A 17,612-nucleotide genomic window follows, 5' to 3' on the forward strand; every position below is an offset into this window, starting at 1 on the left:
TATGGGTGTTTACCGGTCACTGGCTAGGATGGTATGTACTGCTGCAATATCACTTGATTTCAGCTTTTAGATATCCTAGTTGTTGGGATATACCAACCGGTCTCTCTCACGCCGATTCACCGTCGGGCCCATCTGATCGGCATTCGATTCTACGCCGACTCACCATCTGGCCCGTCTGATCGGCGTCCGACTCTACCGACTGACGACTGTCGACGCTGTCCGATCGAAGGTATGTCGATCGGGCAGATCCTTTCTGTCCCCGACTGACTGAACGGTGGAGTCCGATCTCCGACTTTCGCAACACATTAGACTAATCGTTGGAGGGGGGTCCCTGGGTCTTCACCCGACATTCCAGTCGGTCGGCTTCCTCAAACGTCGTACGACTGCTGAGGGCCGCCGTTCTGACAAAGACATGCGGCATAGCCGTCCTGGGACATTGTTCTGTCAAGGACATAGATTAATCCCAGCGATTTGATAATCCACGGCGATCTGACAGTCCGCGGCGACTCTGACAGCCTCCGACGATTTGACAACTTCCCCAATTGTCTGCACCATTAATGGCGACACCGCGCCGTGCCCTACTATAAAACGGAGAAGGCAACAGTGCTGCGAGGAGGTTCTTTCGAAGCCCCTGAACTCCCTCTCTCTAGTTCTCTCTCTCTCGTTGAGCTCCCCTGATTCCTTTCTACTGTTGCTTAGTCTCCTCTCTGATTTGACCGTCGGAGGGTCCCCGCCGGAGGCATCTCCGGTCAGTGTGGACCTCCCTTGCAGGTGCTCGTTCCCGGCGACTAGGCGACGAGGGGATTGGCCGCAATAGGTTTTGGCGCGCCAGGAAGGGGGAGACCGTCGTGTGCTGGTCCGACCTGCCGGATAGCTTGGAAAAATTCTTTCGGAATGACAAGAATCCGGGCTCAGCAATCGAGAGCCACCGGATCGGCGAGGCACTCTTCCCGTCGGGAAGAGACCTCTCCTCCACCCTCCATGGCGGAGCCTAGCTCTCCGCATCCTGTGGTGACCATGGAGGCACAAATTACGGTGATTGTACGGCAGATGACTGTGCTGACGGATGCAGTCAACAGCCTTCAACAACAACCAACCCGGTTGCCGCACTCGCCGGCGGAGCAACCGATGGCACACCCGATGCCCTCCAGGAGCAGCCGCCGACGCCCGCATCGGTCTCCGTCTCCTCCTCTAGAGCAGCTGTCACAGCACTCCCACCGAGAGGAGGAAAGGCGGCCACGGCATGACACCCATCGGTCCCGACGACCGTCTCCTTCCCAACTGGAACGAGCGAGGAAGGAGAAGCGGCCGCGAACACCATCTGCCTCTCTCTCAGATTCGTTGGGAGACTCCACCCCCGGGGTCTCCCAGCACCGACGGACTGACGACTACGAACGCAGGTTCGAAGAAATCGACCGTCGGCTCGTCCAGATTCAGGTGGACGGGCAAAAGTCTTCGAACGACGTCGACTTCCAGACCGCCCAACCTCTCTCCCGACTCATCCTCGACGAGTCGATCCCTAGTCGGTTCAAGATGCCTCATGTGGAGCCCTATGACGGCTCCACCGACCCAATTGACCATCTGGAGAGCTATAAGGCTCTCATGACGATCCAAGGGGCAACCGATGCCCTTCTCTGTATCGGCTTCCCCGCCACACTTCGTAAGGCCGCCAGAGCCTGGTACTCCGACCTTCGCTCAGGAAGCATCCACTCCTTCGGACAGCTCGAGCATACTTTCGTGGCCCATTTCAGCACCAGCCGGAAGCCCCCAAGAACCTTGGACAGTCTTTTTTCCCTCAAGCAAGGGGAAAACGAGACGCTCCGACACTTCGTGACGCGATTCAATACGGCCATGCTCGAGGTTCGGGACCTCAATGAAGACATGGCTATCTCAGCCATGAAGAGGGGGCTAAGGGGGTTCCGATTTACATACTCCTTGGACAAGACCCTCCCCCGGACATACGCCGAACTACTGGAGCATGCGTATAAATACATGCGCGCAGACGAAGGAGCTTCCGACCGGCGCTTGACTGAGGCCAAGGGCCCGAAGGAGAAGCGAAGGAAAGGTCAGGCCCCTGTCGAGCCTAGCAGGCCTCCGACCGACAAACAGGTCTCACCCCAGCGACGGAGCCCGAGATCGCCTCGACGGTGAAGTCCAAGGCCGATGCGTCTCAGGTATGACTCCTACACTCCCCTCTCTGCTCCTCATGCGCAGATTTTGATGGAGATCGAAGGGAAAGAATATTTGCGACGGCCTCCGCCTTTGAAGGCAAAAGGCCTCGACCGACGAAAGTACTGTCGATTTCATCGGGGCCACGGCCAAAACACCAAGCAGTGCATCCAACTCAAGGATGAGATTGAGGCCCTCATATGCCGGGGGTATCTCAGAAAATTTTGAAGGAAACCGTCGACTCGACCCATCCCCGACCGACGACCCCAACCGACTGAAGAGGTAGCGAACAATCAGGCCACGGTCGGGGTCATCAACATGATCTCCAAATGACTGGACCCGGGGACGACTGATGGAGGAGAGCCGACGAAGAAGCTACGCCAACATAATGTAATTACTTTTACAGATGAGGATGCTCGGGGAATCCAAACTCTCCATGACGACGCTGTTGTTGTTTCGGCAACAACAGCAAATTATAATGTAAGAAGGATTTTTGTTGATAATGGAAGTTCGACTAATGTTTTGTTTTACTCGATCTTTTTTCGAATGTGACTGTCGGCTGATCGGCTCGAAAGAGTCTCCACGCCCCTGGTGGGTTTTGCCGGGAAGCCATCGCGGTGGAAGAAGAAGTTACTCTTCTCGTGACGGTCGGAACCGAACCATGACAAAGCACCATCCACCTGACCTTTGCAGTTGTCCGAGTACCTTCGGCCTACAACGCCATACTTGGAAGACCCAGGCTAAACGCCCTCAAAGCTATAGTCTCGACTTACCACCTGCTGGTTCGGTTTCCGACCAAAAATAGAGTCGGAGAGATGTGCGGGGATCAATAGCTCGCTCGACGATGCTTCCAAATCTCTGCTCGAAGTAATAAAACAAAGGATTCCCTGACGGCCGACAAGTTGGACCAACGGGGGGAGGAAGAACGGGGCGAACCGGCCGAACAGCTGGTTTCCATCCCGATAGCGGGAAATTCCGAACGAGTGGTCTGGGTCGGATCTCAGTTATCCGACCCTGAGCAACGGCAGCTAGTAGAGCTGCTGAAGGCCAATACCGACGTATTCGCTTGGTCGGCAGCGGATATGTCCGGCATCCCCCCGGAGATGATGACTCACCGACTCAATATCAACCCTGAAATGAGGCCGGTGAGGTAGAAGAAGCGGTTTTTCGCTCCTGAAAGACAGAAGGCCATCGACGAGGAAGTAGACAAGCTACTCGAGGTGGGCTTCATCAGAGAAACTACGTAACCCGATTGGCTCGCCAATGTTGTCATGGTGAAAAAAGCCAACGGAAGGTGGAGGATCTGCATCGACTATACCGACCTAAATCATGCCTGCCCGAAGGACAGCTTTTCACTTTCGAAAATCGACCAGCTGGTAAACGCGACGTCCGACCATCGACTGCTCAGCTTCATGGACACCTTTGCCGGATATAATCAGATTCGGATGGTGCCCGAAGACGAGGAGCACACGGCCTTTGTGACCGCCAAGGGCCTTTACTGCTACAGGGTAATGCCCTTCGGACTGAAAAATATCGGGGCACCTACCAGCGACTCGTCAATAAGGTCTTCAAAGGCCAAATCGGGCGCAACATGGAGGTGTACGTGGACGACATGCTTGTGAAAAGTGCGCAGGCCTCAGATCATGTCCAAGACCTCGAAGAAACTTTTCGCACTTTTCGATGACATCGGATGAAGTTAAATCCGACTAAATGCGCCTTCGGGGTGACTTCGGAGAAGTTCCTCGGGTTTCTTGTTTCTCAGTGAGGAATTGAGGCTAAATATGAGAAGATAAAGGCAATCATCGACATGCGGCACCCGGGCACCAAAAGGGAGGTACAGCAGCTTAACGGAAGGATCATCACGCGCAGCCGATTCATCTCTCGATCGACAGAGAGATGCCTTCCGTTCTTCAAGACCCTGAGACAGGTGAAGGACTTCTCTTGATCGGATGAGTGCCGGTAGGCCTTCGAGGATCTGAAAAGGTACCTGGCCTCTCCGCCATTGCTTGTAAAGCCGGAAGTTGGAGAAATACTGTACCTCTGTTTGGCAACCTCCCCAGAGGTGGTTAGCTTAGTGCTCGTCCGGGAGAACGAGAGCCGAATTCACCAACCCATATACTACACCAGTAAAGTGCTCCACGAAGCTGAAGTTCGATACTCAAAGACGGAGAAGATGATATTTGCCCTGATCGTGTCTGCATAACGACTTCGTCTGTATTTTCAAGCGCACGCTATCGTGGTCCTCACCGACCAGCCCCTGAGGACGATATTACGTCGCCCCGACACATCAGGACGACTGACGAAATGGGCAATGAAGCTCAGTGAGTTCGACATTCAGTACCGACCATGACCTGTCTTGAAAGTCCAGGTCCTGGCCGACTTTATTGCGAAGTGCCCGACGACCGACCAAGGATCGGGGGGCGGGAGCCCCGGAGAAGTTGCAATCTCCGAACCTGACCCCGGGTCTACCTGGGTGTTGCACATCGACGGAGCTTCCAATGCTCGAGGGAGCGGGGTCGGGTTCCTGCTCACCAACTCGGAGGGAGTGGTTACCGAGTATGTCCTCCGGTTCGACTTCAAAGCCTCCAATAATTAAGCCGAGTATGAGGCACTCCTCGCTGGCTTGAGAGTAGTGAAGGAGCTCGGGATCGACAGCCTCAGAGTCTTTTCCGACTCCCAACTGATCGTGGGGCAAGTTAAAGGTGACTTTGAGGCGTGAGACCCGATCATGGCAAAATATCTTTAAAAGGTGAGAGATCTCGTGACACACCTCAAGTATTTCGAGATCTCCCACATTCTCAGGTCGGAGAATGCTCGGGCCGATGCACTCTCCAGGCTTGCGACATCAGCTTACGACGCCTTGGGTCGGACATTAGTGGAGAGTCTTGAGCAGTCGAGCATCGACAGGGCCGAGGAGGTGCTGCAACTAGCAGCCGAACCAAGCTGGATGGATCCGATCGTTCGGTATCTGACTGACAGAACCAGCCCTGAAGACCCCACGAAAGCCAAGCGACTCCGATGGGTGGCCTCCCAATATGTGATAATGGATGGCCGACTCTACAAAAGGTCATTCTCCCTTTCCTTGCTCAGGTGCTTGGGACCGACTGACGCGGACTACGCTATCAGAGAAGTGCATGAAGGGATCTGCGAAAATCACTTGGGGGGTAAATCCTTGACCTACAAAATTTTACGGCAGGGTTACTACTGGCCCACCATGAGAAAAGATGCGATCGAGTTGGTTCGGAGGTGTGAGCCATGTCAAAGGTACGCTAACCTGCAACACTGATCGGCCAACCAAATCACTCCTATTGTCGCCTCATGGCCCTTCGCCCAGTGGGAGATAGACATACTCGGTCCTTTCCCTCCGACATCCGATCAAAGGAAGTTCATAGTCGTTGCAATTGACTACTTCACTAAATGGGTGGAAGCCGAACCCTGACGCAGATCACTGAGCGAAAGATGGAAGACTTCATCCAGAAGTCTATCATCTTCAGGTTCGGACTACCGCATACCATCATCATCGATAATGGACGATAATTCGACAACCGAGACTTCTAGGAGTTCTACGCGAGATTTCATATCACGCACCGACTGACCTCGGTCGGGCACCGACAGTCCAACGGCGAGGTCGAGGTGACCAACCAGACTATTCTGCATGGACTAAAGATCTGACTGAATGAAGCCAAAGGCCTCTGGGTCGAAGAATTGAATTTCGTCCTATGGGCGTACCGAACGACACCCCGTGTCTCGATCGGAGAATCTCCTTTCAACTTGGCCTATGGAATGGAGGCGATGATCCCGTTCGAGATCGGGCTACCGTCGACTAGAGTCGAGCAGTACCAAGAGCCGGACAACTTCGAGTGTCGGAGAGCCGACCTGGACCTCCTACCCGAACTCCGGTGCGAGGCTCAACTCCGTATGGCTTCTTACCAACAGAGGGTGGCCCGATACTATAACACTAAGGTTAAGTCGAAGCTTTTCAGGCCCGGAGACCTGGTCTTAAGAAAGGCAGAAGTTTCGAAGCCTCTAGACCAGAGAAAGTTGGCTCCGAACTGGGAAGGACCCTACAAGGTAGCGGACACCTACGGGCCGAGAGCTTACCGACTGGAGACTCTAGAAGGAAGTGCCATTCTCCGAACTTGGAATGCCAACAATCTGAAGTTGTACTATCAGTAAACTCTTTGTGCCCTTGTTCGGAATGCAAACTCAGCTTCAAAACTTCGGAGTCTAGAATCTCAGCCCTCCAGCGGTGCGTCGGTGCTTGCTAGTAGTACGAATTCGGATGCCACAACTTGGGCCCAGCATTCCACTGGAATCCTGCGGATCGATCGCCGATGGCGCGTCGGACTCTTGCAACGGCCGAAATATCTACGTTGGTGGAAGGCCGGTGATGGCGATGGAACTCCCTAAGTCTAAGCCGTGCCTCTTCCACAGCCAGCACCCGAGCAAGGCGACTGGCTAACTTGCCGACTTGGCTCCGATCAAGAAAGGCAAAAAGCCAATGCGACCAATGTCGCGTTCGCAACACACTGACCAGGTCACGACCGGTCGAAGGGTATTCGACTTGCCACCGTTTATCGCATGTCGCGGCGCATACGCCCGACAGAGAATCGGGCACAGGATGACCGACTTGTCATCTACTAAACGCACCGAACATTGTCCAACTATTGGACCCGACAATGATCAGGTCAAAGAGCTGCATCCGAAGGACGAACGATGCCTGACTCGACGAATATGCCCGACTTAGGTCTGGGCAACGTGCGCTCGACTTAAACTCTTGACTGTCGGGTCATACAACAGTCGGGAGGCCGATCTAAAAGCCAGAGCTCGCTCTGCCTTTACCATGGCGCGCTATCGACTATTCTGGATCGTTACCCAGGATCCTACCGAACGTCCTAGCTAGCTACATCAGGCCTACGACTTATACGCCTAAGGGTGTTTCGGCGAAACATGCAAGACACATTTCAGACACACAAAGAGAAAGAAGACTTGAAAGATTTTCAATATCATTTAAATTTGAACTAAGTTTACAAAATTGGGCCGAAGCCCGATTACAAGTACACTAAACAAAAATAAAAAGATAGAACAAGCTCCGACTACTCGCCGGAGTCGGCTTCCTCTACTGGGAGTAGTCCGGGGGCGGTCGGCGTATCCGCTCGGGCCGAGGTAGCGTCGGGAGTCGGAGCCGCATCGCCTTCGGCAGCTTGGTCTGCGTCGGCCTCCATGGTGGTGCGATCCCCCGACGATGGGTCGGCCACCTCTCCCGCGGCTTGGCCCTCCGACTCTGGAGGGACGATGCTGCCGAGATCTAGCTCCGGATATAGGCTTCGGATGGCTTTTCGAGCGTCCTCGTACCCCACTCGGTACGAGAGAGCTCTCTAGAAGTTCTTTCCGGTATTCATCGGAGCCGTGGAAGTCCTCCACGGCCCGACCTATGGCCTCTCTCGCCGACTCTACCTCCGCCCTCGCTATGTCTGTGTCAGCCTGGGTGGAGGATAAGTTTTCTTCGGCCTTCGCGAGATTCTCCAAACTTATCCGGAGCTACTTGCGTTCGGCCTTGAGTTCCTTGACGGAGTCGTCCCGCTCGCGACGCAGCCGGCGAACAGTGCGGGACTTCCGCTTGGCGTCCTCACGAGCCGACTGCAGCTTGGTCCCCGAAGCGGCCAGAGCGCCGTTAAGTCGGGAGACCTCCTTGGTGAGGTGGGAGATCTTCTCTTCAAGTCGGGCCTCCCGATCGACCGACTGCCTCAGCTGGTCGACCATTACCGCCTTGTCGGCCTCGGCGGCCATGGCCTTATCTTTTCAGGCCGCCCGGAGATCGCCGAATCTCCGATATCCAGCCTCCAGCTCGGACATGTTATAAATCATCTGTGAACAACAAGACCAACCATCAAAAGATCGAACTTATAAAAGATAACAACGAAAATGAAAAGTAAAGGAGAAAGACTTACCCGGATCATGGTCGGATAGAAGGAGGAAAGCATGTCGGATACCCGCTGGTTCTTCATGACCTTATGGTCAGCCGGAAGGATGATCGCCTGCACAGCCTCCTGGCCAAGTCGTGGTTGGCCAGGGCCGACGCTCCTTCGAGAAGTGGGGCATCGGACGACGTGCCACGTCCGGCCGACCTCCTGTCGTCATCGGGCGCCATCGGGGCCTTCCCTCATTCAGACACCCAGGCCTTGACGTCAGAAAGGGAGGGCAGACTCAAGCCCGACTGGGTCCCTCCCGAGGGCACAGCGACCGCCGACGCAGGTTGATCGGGCTCGCGTGCCTCTGCCCGAACCTCTTCCGCCGGCTGAGTGGCCGGCACATCCTCGACTGTCTCCTTGGTCGCCGTCCCTCGGGTGAGGCTGCTCTCTCGGCCGATCGTTCCTCGGACGGGACTTCGGTGGGCACTGTCGGCATTGACAGTGCGATGATCGGCTCCCGATCCGATGCTCGTTCAGAGCTGGGCTCCGCTCCCGCCGCCGCCGGCTTGCTTGGCGGTGCTACTTGTGGCCTCTTGGGAGGCCGTGATGGTTCGGCTCCATGCGCCGGCCTCTTCCGTGCTGCATATTGTCGAACATCGGCTTCTGTTAACCTCACCCTCGATGGCATATCTGCAACATCAACAGAGGATCAGCACCAAAAAAAAAAAAGAGAGAAGAAAAACAGACCTAGGCGAGGAACCGAGCTGAGACCGACGTCATATAGGGCTTGCTCGGTGACGAGCTCCTTCTGCTTCGGCACCGAGATGTCCTTCAGACGGTGGAAGTCTTCTCGGTCCCCGGCCTCCACCCGACTGTTCTCATTTGGTTGGGTTCGGGGGTCCCCCCAGCGGGAAGGAAACCCCCAAGGAACGGGAGAAGAGACAAAGAAGAACTGATTCTTCCATCCATGAATCGACGATGGAAGACCGGTGATAAAGGAAAGACCCTTCCGAGGGTTGAAAAACCACCACACTCGGGCTTTAGGGTGGGGTCGGAGAACAAAAAAGGCTCGAAAGAGGGAGATACGAGGATTGATCGGCAAAAGCCAACACAACAGAGCAAAGCTGACTACCAGTTGGACTGAGTTCGGCTCCAGCTGCGCCGGACACAGTCTGTAGTAGTCCAGCACGTTTCGGACAAACTTTGAAACTGGAAAGCAAAGACCAGTCCGGAGGTCCTCGACGTAAAAAGTCACCTGACCCGCGGGCGGGTTGTTAACCCGACCATCAGCTCCAAGGGCGAACAGCCGAAACTGCTTCGGGATGCAGTACTGCTCCTGGAGCCGATCGACGTTCGGCCTCGAAAGTGAAGAGACCTCCACCTCCGGGGTCAACCGAGAATCGTCAGTCGGGTTCCCCGACTGACTTCCTCGTGGGGAGGTTCTGGCCATGATGCTAGAATCGAAATAAAAAAAAAATGAGAAGAAGAAGGAAGGACTTTTCAAGGAAGCAAGGAAAAAACAGAAGACAATAAAGGCTCCTAGAAAACTCTCTAAGGAAGGAAGCGGAGGCAGCTACCTGAGACAAGGGACCGCTCGGCCAGAATCTCGACAACAGGTTTGAAAAGTAGGGTTTTGGATGCAGGTGACCCTGTATATATAGTGCCCCTCGACGGTCGGGATGAGAGCGCGCCCAACGAAAATCTCCCAGATCATGACACGTGGCAGCATCTGGGCCTTCTCTCGATCCGACGATTCGATGCACCTGCCCCCAGATCAGGCCACGTCGCCTCCATCCACCTGGATGGATTCGGTCCAATGGCCCCCCGCCACGTGGCGGAAAAGTCATGGCGGTTCGCGTCCCCGAAGAAACGATGGAAACGGCGGTTCCTATTCCCGATAGGATGCCTGACGCTGATGGGACGTCTGGCGTCAGGCGTCGGACCGATCAATGGTACGGTCGTCAGAGTCGAAGCTTAATGCGATGGATATTCACTCCTTTCACCCGAAGCCGCCGCCCACGCAAGGATGCTGGCTGTCACGTCATCCGACTTAGGAGTGGGGGGCAACTGTTAGGATATACCGACCGGCCCCTCTCACGCCAACTCACCGTCGGGCCCGCCTGATCGGCACCCGACTCTACCGACTGATGATTGCCGACGTCGTTCGACCGAAGATATGTCGGTCGGGCAGACCCTTTCTGTCCCCGACTGGCCGAACGACGGAGCCCGACCTCCGACTTTCGCAACGCATCAGACTAACTGTCGGAGGGGGGGTCCCTGGGTCTTCACCCGACATCCCAGCCGGTCAGCTCCCTCAAACATCGTACGACTGCTGAGGGCCGCCGTTCTGACAAAAACATGCGGCATAGCCGCTCTGGGACATTGTCCTGCCAAAGACATAGATTAATCCCAGCGATTTGACAACCCACGGTGATCTGACAGTCCGCGGCGATTCTAACAGCCTCCGACGATTTGATAACTCCCCCAGTTGTCTGCACTATTAATGGCGACATCGCACCGCACCCTACTATAAAATGGAGAAGGCAACAGTGCTGCGAGGAGGTTCTTTCGAAGCCCCTGAACTTCCCTCTCTAGTTCTCTCTCTCTCTCTCGTTGAGCTCCCCTGATTCCTTTCTACTGTTGCCTAGTCTCCTCTCTGAATTGACTGTCGGAGGGTCCCCGCCGGAGGCATCTCCGGTCAGTGTGGACTTTCCTTGCAGGTGCTCGTTTCCGACGACCAGGCGATGAGGGGATTGGCCGCAACACTAGTAATGATGTCTTGCTTGCTGGCATCATTTATGCTACTATTGTTTACTTTTGTGGAAGTGTTTATACTTGGGAAGTGCTGGATATGCACCAAGTTTTATTTTTTAAGGAAATTGTTGCATGTGTCGCGGATTTATCCGATATATGTGTTAAAGATTGATAAAAGGAGCGAAAAGTTTGGATCTACATTTACTGCAACTTTGGAAATGATCTCAGAGATTTGATTAAATGAGGTTGATATTGATCAAATTTAGACAGATTTAAAAACAAAATAAAAATCTGTTTTTTGAGAATTAGAATTGCGACTGATTTGTTATTAGCGTCATCATTAACCGTTACGTATTGGATATTATATGATAATTGTTGACTCAAAGTTCCTCGCACCGGGGTGAATAAAAGAGCTTCTTTTATTGTTGTCCAAAATGGCGAGAGATTTCTGCAACGTCCGAATCTGCTGCTGCCTTCATCTACATCCAGGTTTCTCTTACATCCTTCCTTTCCTTCTTTTCCTTCCTTCCTCTCTTTTTCTCGTCTTTAAACCTAGAATTATTGGTATCTATTAAGATAAGAGGGTGTCCCGTATATAGAAAGACTCCATCAAAGGCATGCTATGTCTACGTTCACATTTAGGGGGCCCCGTCACCCAATGGTAGGTCTAGCATGGGGAGTTATCAAGGAGTAGCTTAAATAGTGCAGGACTAAAGATCCTTGTACCTTCGATCCCCGTGTGGAGATAATAATGAGGAAAAGGTGCAGGCATTGTATTGATGAGGAATCTATTGGCAGTCAATCTTGATATGCTTAGCCCACTCATGGAAAATCAGATTGGGATGATCTAAGGTGCACTTTGGTTAGTCAAGGAGTTAGAGGTGCATAACTTCTTCTGATACTCCAAAATGGATTCTTAAGTCAAATATTTCGACGATGGTTTGTGTCAGAGGGCTGATTCTTGCCCAGAATTTTTGCAAGAATGCAAGCCTTGTGCGGCACTAGACCCACATCTAGTTCAGCCTCTCAGTACTCTCCTCCCACAAGGGACACGATATCAAGGCACATAAGGGAAATATCAAAAGATTTTCATTATTCCAATTCCCACAATACGCTGGCTTTCTGGGATGGCATGGGTTGATGCCTTTACCGTGCCAATCCCAAGTGCGCAGAGGCTTGGCGGAGCTTTGCAAGGATAAGGCATGGCCTAGTGCCCGTATGGCCAGGCCGAGTATTGGCACCAACGGACAGGTGCCAAGATGCAGCAGCGCGTGGCACTATGGACGAGTGCGCGCTGGGGTGCGCATGGTAGCGCACTGGCGCGCCGCGCAGCAGGGTGTGCGCGGCAAGTACTGAGCGCGCGCGGAGCAGGATGCGCAGAGGGATGTGCTTGGTGCCTGAGGCGTGCGGCACAGGGCGCGCGCGGCACAGGGCGTGCGCGGCAGCAGGATGCGCAGAGGAATGCGCATGGTGCCGGAGGTGTGCGGCACAGGGCGCGCGTGGCAGCAGGACGCGCGAGCCAACGGCACAGCAGAGCGCGTGGCATCAGCCCGCGCATGGGCGCGCGTGGCATCAGCCTGCGCATGGGCGCGCACGGCCGGACGCGTGTGCGCATGAGTTCGCAAGGGTGCGCAGGGTGGCACCCGAGCCTGGCTTTGGGCACATGCAGCCCAGGCCTTGGCATGCAGTTGGACGGGATTCTGAGTTGGCCCGACAGTTGCCTTCGGTTGCCTTGGTCAGTTGCTGTCTAGCAGCAGTTTGGGGAGTTGATAGCAGTTGGCTCCCAACTCCTTAGAGCGGTTGCCCTCCAAACAGATGGGAACGGTTCTGAGTTGGTTCCCAGCGGTTGGGGGAAGTTGTCCACCGCCTATGTAAGCCATGCTTGATGGTTTGCAGAACCAAGAGAGTGGGTAAGCGTGGGATTTCTGAGAGACTGTGGGCGGGTCTCTATTATCCAGTGTATTGTGGGAATTGGAATAATGAAAATCTTTTGATATTTCCCTTATGTGCCTTGATATCGTGTCCCTTGTGGGAGGAGAGTACTGAGAGGTTGAACTAGACGTGGGTCTAGTGCCGCACAAGGCTTGCATTCTTGCAAAAATTCTGGGTGAGAATCAGCCCTGTGACAGTTGGTATTAGAGCAGGTTTGCTCGAGTGAAGGGATTTTTGGCCATTTGAGAGCCAAAACATTGAGCATGGGGGTGGCGCTCATGCGAACGGGTGGTAACATAGAAGCTATCCATGAGAGATTGTTCGGTTGGAAGCAATGCTCGGTGTGCCTCAAATTGAAGCCGCTGAACCTTTGTTGTCGCAAGTGGAGAACTCGCTGGCCATATTGGTTCCGCTGCAGGAAGTCTTGGCAATGGCGCAGCAACAATTGGAGGAAATGAAATTTGATGTCCGACTCCTCAAGACGTTGCTGCAAAATCCTTCGCGGGGGGATGCGACCGTCAAGATGAAAGTCCCTGATCCAAAGCCTTTCAATGGCATGCGGAGTGCCAAAGAGCTGGAGGCACACCGAGCATTGCTTCCAACCGGGACAATCTCTCACGGATAGCTTCTATGTTACCACCCGTTCGCATGAGCACCACCCCCACGCTCAATGTTTTGGCTCTCAAATGACCAAAAATTTTTTCACTCGAGCAAACCTGTTCTGATACCAACTGTCATTCGTCCAGTGAGAAGTAATATAATACTTAATAGACAAGGGGCGCTGTGGTCATAATGATCAAACTTTATCTCAATGCTCATGTATTCAGTATTTCTGTCAACGGTTACATGTCTCTAGTGCCATTACGAAAATATAAAATTTTAAAATACTTTCTTGCAGATTCCGCTCATGTCAAAGTCTTCCTCTCCTTTTTTTGGTTCTTAAACAAAGTCTGAGCACTACCTATCGAGGCGTCATTTATTCTTCATTCCACATGCCTACACTCTTTAAATCAAATCTATGTCAATCTGTCGTCAATTGTTGCAATCACAGATGCCCTTTTAATGGTGCAACCCAGGAGCATGGATTGGCTGCAAATAAATCTCAACATATGTTCCATGTATGATCATTTTTAAAGAAGTCAATAGGGGTTGGTTGCTGGGACCTTAAGTTATCCTTTTTAGTCAAAAAACCAATTGAAATTTGGTTCAGATTTGTTGAGGACCATGCAATTGCTTTGCTGGTCCCCAATTAGTAGATTCCTTTCCTTTTTCTCTTAGGATTTGAAAGAGAGATATGATTGTAGTTTATTTCTGTACTGGAGAGTCCCAGTGGCACGTAAAACGTCTCATCCACATCTAATAATGGTGGGGGAGTTGGAGTGTCTAAACGCTGAATGAGGGTGTTAGTTTTTTTATTTAATAAAAGGGAATTAGTCAATGGCTGCCTGCTCTTCTCTTTCTTTCTACTATTTCTCTCCACTATTCTTCTTCTCTTTTCATTCTTCTATTCTTCTTCTTCTTCTTTATTTTGTTAAGATTCTCACATCTGTAATCTTCCATATATCTACTTTCTGCGGTAGTGTTTTCTAGTATAACACAAATAAAGTTTAGAAACTTCGTTTCACTCCATTTCTGGTTGGGCACAATGAACTTTGGTTTCAATAGTTTTGCCTCAAGTTCCAGAGTGTCAGCTGAAGAAAAAAATGAAAACTAAAGAAGATTATAAGATGTTGAAGAATCAGAAAAGATTAGAGAAGAATGAAACAAACCAATAATACATTTATTACATAATTTTAGAGTACATTATATTATTCATATTCATAGTGATTTTGGTTGAAAGTATGAAAATTGTTGGTATCTTTTGAAGTCTAGTGAAATCATTTTGAATTTTGTGCTCATTTTACGTTCTATTTTCTTTGAAACTGCACTTATTGTACTTTGAATTTTATCAATCTCTAGGCCATCATCTTCCAAATACTTCCCCGTAAATTTGACCTTATCTCATCAACTAACAGTATATCACCGCAAACAGCATATTAGCATGGTGCAATAGGCATGAGTTTGGAGCTGTCCCTACACTGTCATTCCAATAATAAAGAAATGAATGGATAGTTTAAAGCATCACTATTTGTTATTTGCTGGGAGGTAAGCAGGGTCTAACAAAATGTTTTGACCATTTATGTCGACCACAAGGTATGAAAATGGTATTAGATGTGAGCTTGATATTCTGATTAGAGATATACGCAACTTAGCTTCTGAGGACCATTTATGTCTGGCTAAATGATTTATTTTATACATTTCAGCACTTGGATTCTGAACCAGTGCATACCAAAAGACCTGGTGTAATAATAGCATACTACAAGATTGCAAGTAGGTGTTTTGTATTTCTTGTCCATTCCATTTTTCTTTTTGGTTAAGAATATTTGCTTTTCCAGGACATTGCAAGTGGGGCCTAGATGAGCTATTCACCAAGCATAATTTCAGTCGAATTGTCATACTGGAAGGTGCTAATTTATGGTTGTTTTAATCTTTAGTTCCTTTTGCATTGCTTTTGTATGTGAACATCGTAAAAAGTAGAGTTCATATTGCTAAACAGATGGTATGGAAATTGCACCAGATTTTTTTGACTGTTTTTGAGGCCGCATCTGCTTTACTCGAAAAGGATAAGCATGTTCCATGTTGGTTTGCTCATCAAAACTTCAAAACATTTTTTGAAGAAAAATTATATCTTCAGAAGTTGAGAGTTCATTCTTAACTATCCTTTTCTAATTATTTTGCACCATTATTTCCCCTGGTGTGGTACCATTGAAGAACGATCATGGCTGTTTCTTCCTGGAATGATAATGGACAGGTGGCATTTGTGCATGATCCTGGTAATTTTCTTTTAAAAGATTTCTCTTTTGTTTTTATTCTATAGTTATTGCCTCGAAGTCCTTTTCTTTCTTTCTTTATTTATTTTTTTGAGTTCACTTGGAATGTTGAAAAGCATTTGTGCAAGCTGTTTCTCAGTACATTATGCAGAAACTCTTTACCGTTCAGATTTTGTTCCTGGGCTTGGATGGAAGCTGACAAAATCTGTATGGGATGAGCATCATCAAAGTAGCCTAAAGCATATACTTTGTTTCACAATTTTCTGGTCTAGGTTCAAACTTTAGTCAACCTTGTTCAGGAAATTCTTCATTGAGGATGACTGGATGAGGTTAGAGCTACACAAAGATTGTAAATGTATTCATTCAGAAGTTTGCAGAACATGCAAATTTGGTGAGCATGTAAGGTTTTATTTATTTCTTTATTTATTTTTGTGGTGTGGTGAGCATGAAAGTTGATGGCTATATTTTATCTGCGTTAACAAGGTTGTTACTTCACCTTTTCTCCTTCTGAACTGGTATGCTGTGTAAACTGTTGACTTGCATATTATGATTTTATTACAGGGTTCTAGCATGGGGCAATTCTATAAATAATACCTGGAGCCTATTAAACTAAAAATGTCCATGTAGGTAAAAATAATTTGCTCTTGATTTTTTAACCGTCTTTTCACTTTAGTTTTTGATGATTCTTTCTTATCTCATACATATCATCTTTGATTGATTCCTACCAAAGGCTGATTGGAAATCAGTGGATCTAAGCTAACTGATGAAGGTAATATTAGTTGTTTAATTAACATTGTGGTAATGTGATTAATCTGATACACAATCCCTTTTTTTCCTGATACTGACAGGACAATTCTTTAAATCATTTTGCCAGGATTTTATCCAATGCTTGACCTGTCAACAGACCTGATGCCATTCTGAAGGTGGACAGTGTAGTTGTTGATGTGCGGATCAAATTTAGTGACAGAGAGATTTTGAACCATTAGCCTGTCAGTTTGGAATGTCTGAAGAATGGAAGGCAATTCCTCTCCTGTTTTAGTTTTGCTTAACTATTGGCTTTCTATGGGTAATCTAAATGCAAGCATGCACCCCCAGGTGTATGGTCCACATACACGCAACATATGCACAAATGCATGCATATGTGTGCCCTAGTTTCACCTTCCACAAGAACCATAACTTCATGATCAATCAGAAATTGTATTCCTATTAAAACTAATATTAGTCGACAAAAACTCGATTGCTATTGTCACATATCCCAGTTAGCATGCACCTATATCGAAACACATCAATCTTTGTTGAGGGAGCAGTTGATTCCTCGGTACTAAAGATAAAAGGAGCTGAGAGTTGAATCTTGGACAATTTGTTGCCATATTGTGGTATCTTCTGTTTCTTATATCAACTATATTTCCTGTAGTAGAATTCATTCCCTTCAATATTGCTTTCTTGTTCTCATTTTATTTGTAGGATGTTCCTAAGTTATTTTGTTTTTCATGGTTGAATCGTTGCATTAAATAAATAAAAATAGCATTCACCATCTTTAAGATTCATCAACATTACAGCCTTGAATAAATGCTATAATATCTATTTACCGTTATCAATTTCTGCTTGTCAAAAACAACTTATTCTTTTTTCCAGGATGGCATTCCAAGCACACCATATAACGGAGTAGTAGTCTTTCGATATAGGAAGAATAAGAGGCATATATTTCTTGTGGGTCCAGATTCTCTCAAGCTACTGGGAATAGAGCATTCTTGACCATCGGAGCACACATCACCGCTTTTACTAGAGCTCCAATCTTTGATGAATGAAAATATCTAGTTGTTAGAAATGGTTGGAATGACTACTGAGCCTTATTTAAGGATGGATTCATGCATGGAACTCAGCTGAGCATCACTTGCGAGGTCTGCAGATATTCACAAAAGGGATGGACCAACGCAGAGCACAGGCTTTGGAGAAAACACCGAAGATCCATCTT

The 17,612-nt window shown here is 49.7% G+C and overlaps 1 pseudogene; it reads left to right on the top strand.

Annotated features, from left to right (window-relative positions):
- Nucleotides 1-13,101: 13,101 nt before the first annotated feature.
- LOC105059199 (alpha-1,3-mannosyl-glycoprotein 2-beta-N-acetylglucosaminyltransferase-like) lies at nt 13,102-16,623 on the top strand (annotated as a pseudogene).
- Nucleotides 16,624-17,612: the final 989 nt, after the last annotated feature.

Source organism: Elaeis guineensis, chromosome 16, assembly GCF_000442705.2.
Source record: "Elaeis guineensis isolate ETL-2024a chromosome 16, EG11, whole genome shotgun sequence".
Lineage (NCBI taxonomy): Eukaryota > Viridiplantae > Streptophyta > Magnoliopsida > Arecales > Arecaceae > Elaeis > Elaeis guineensis.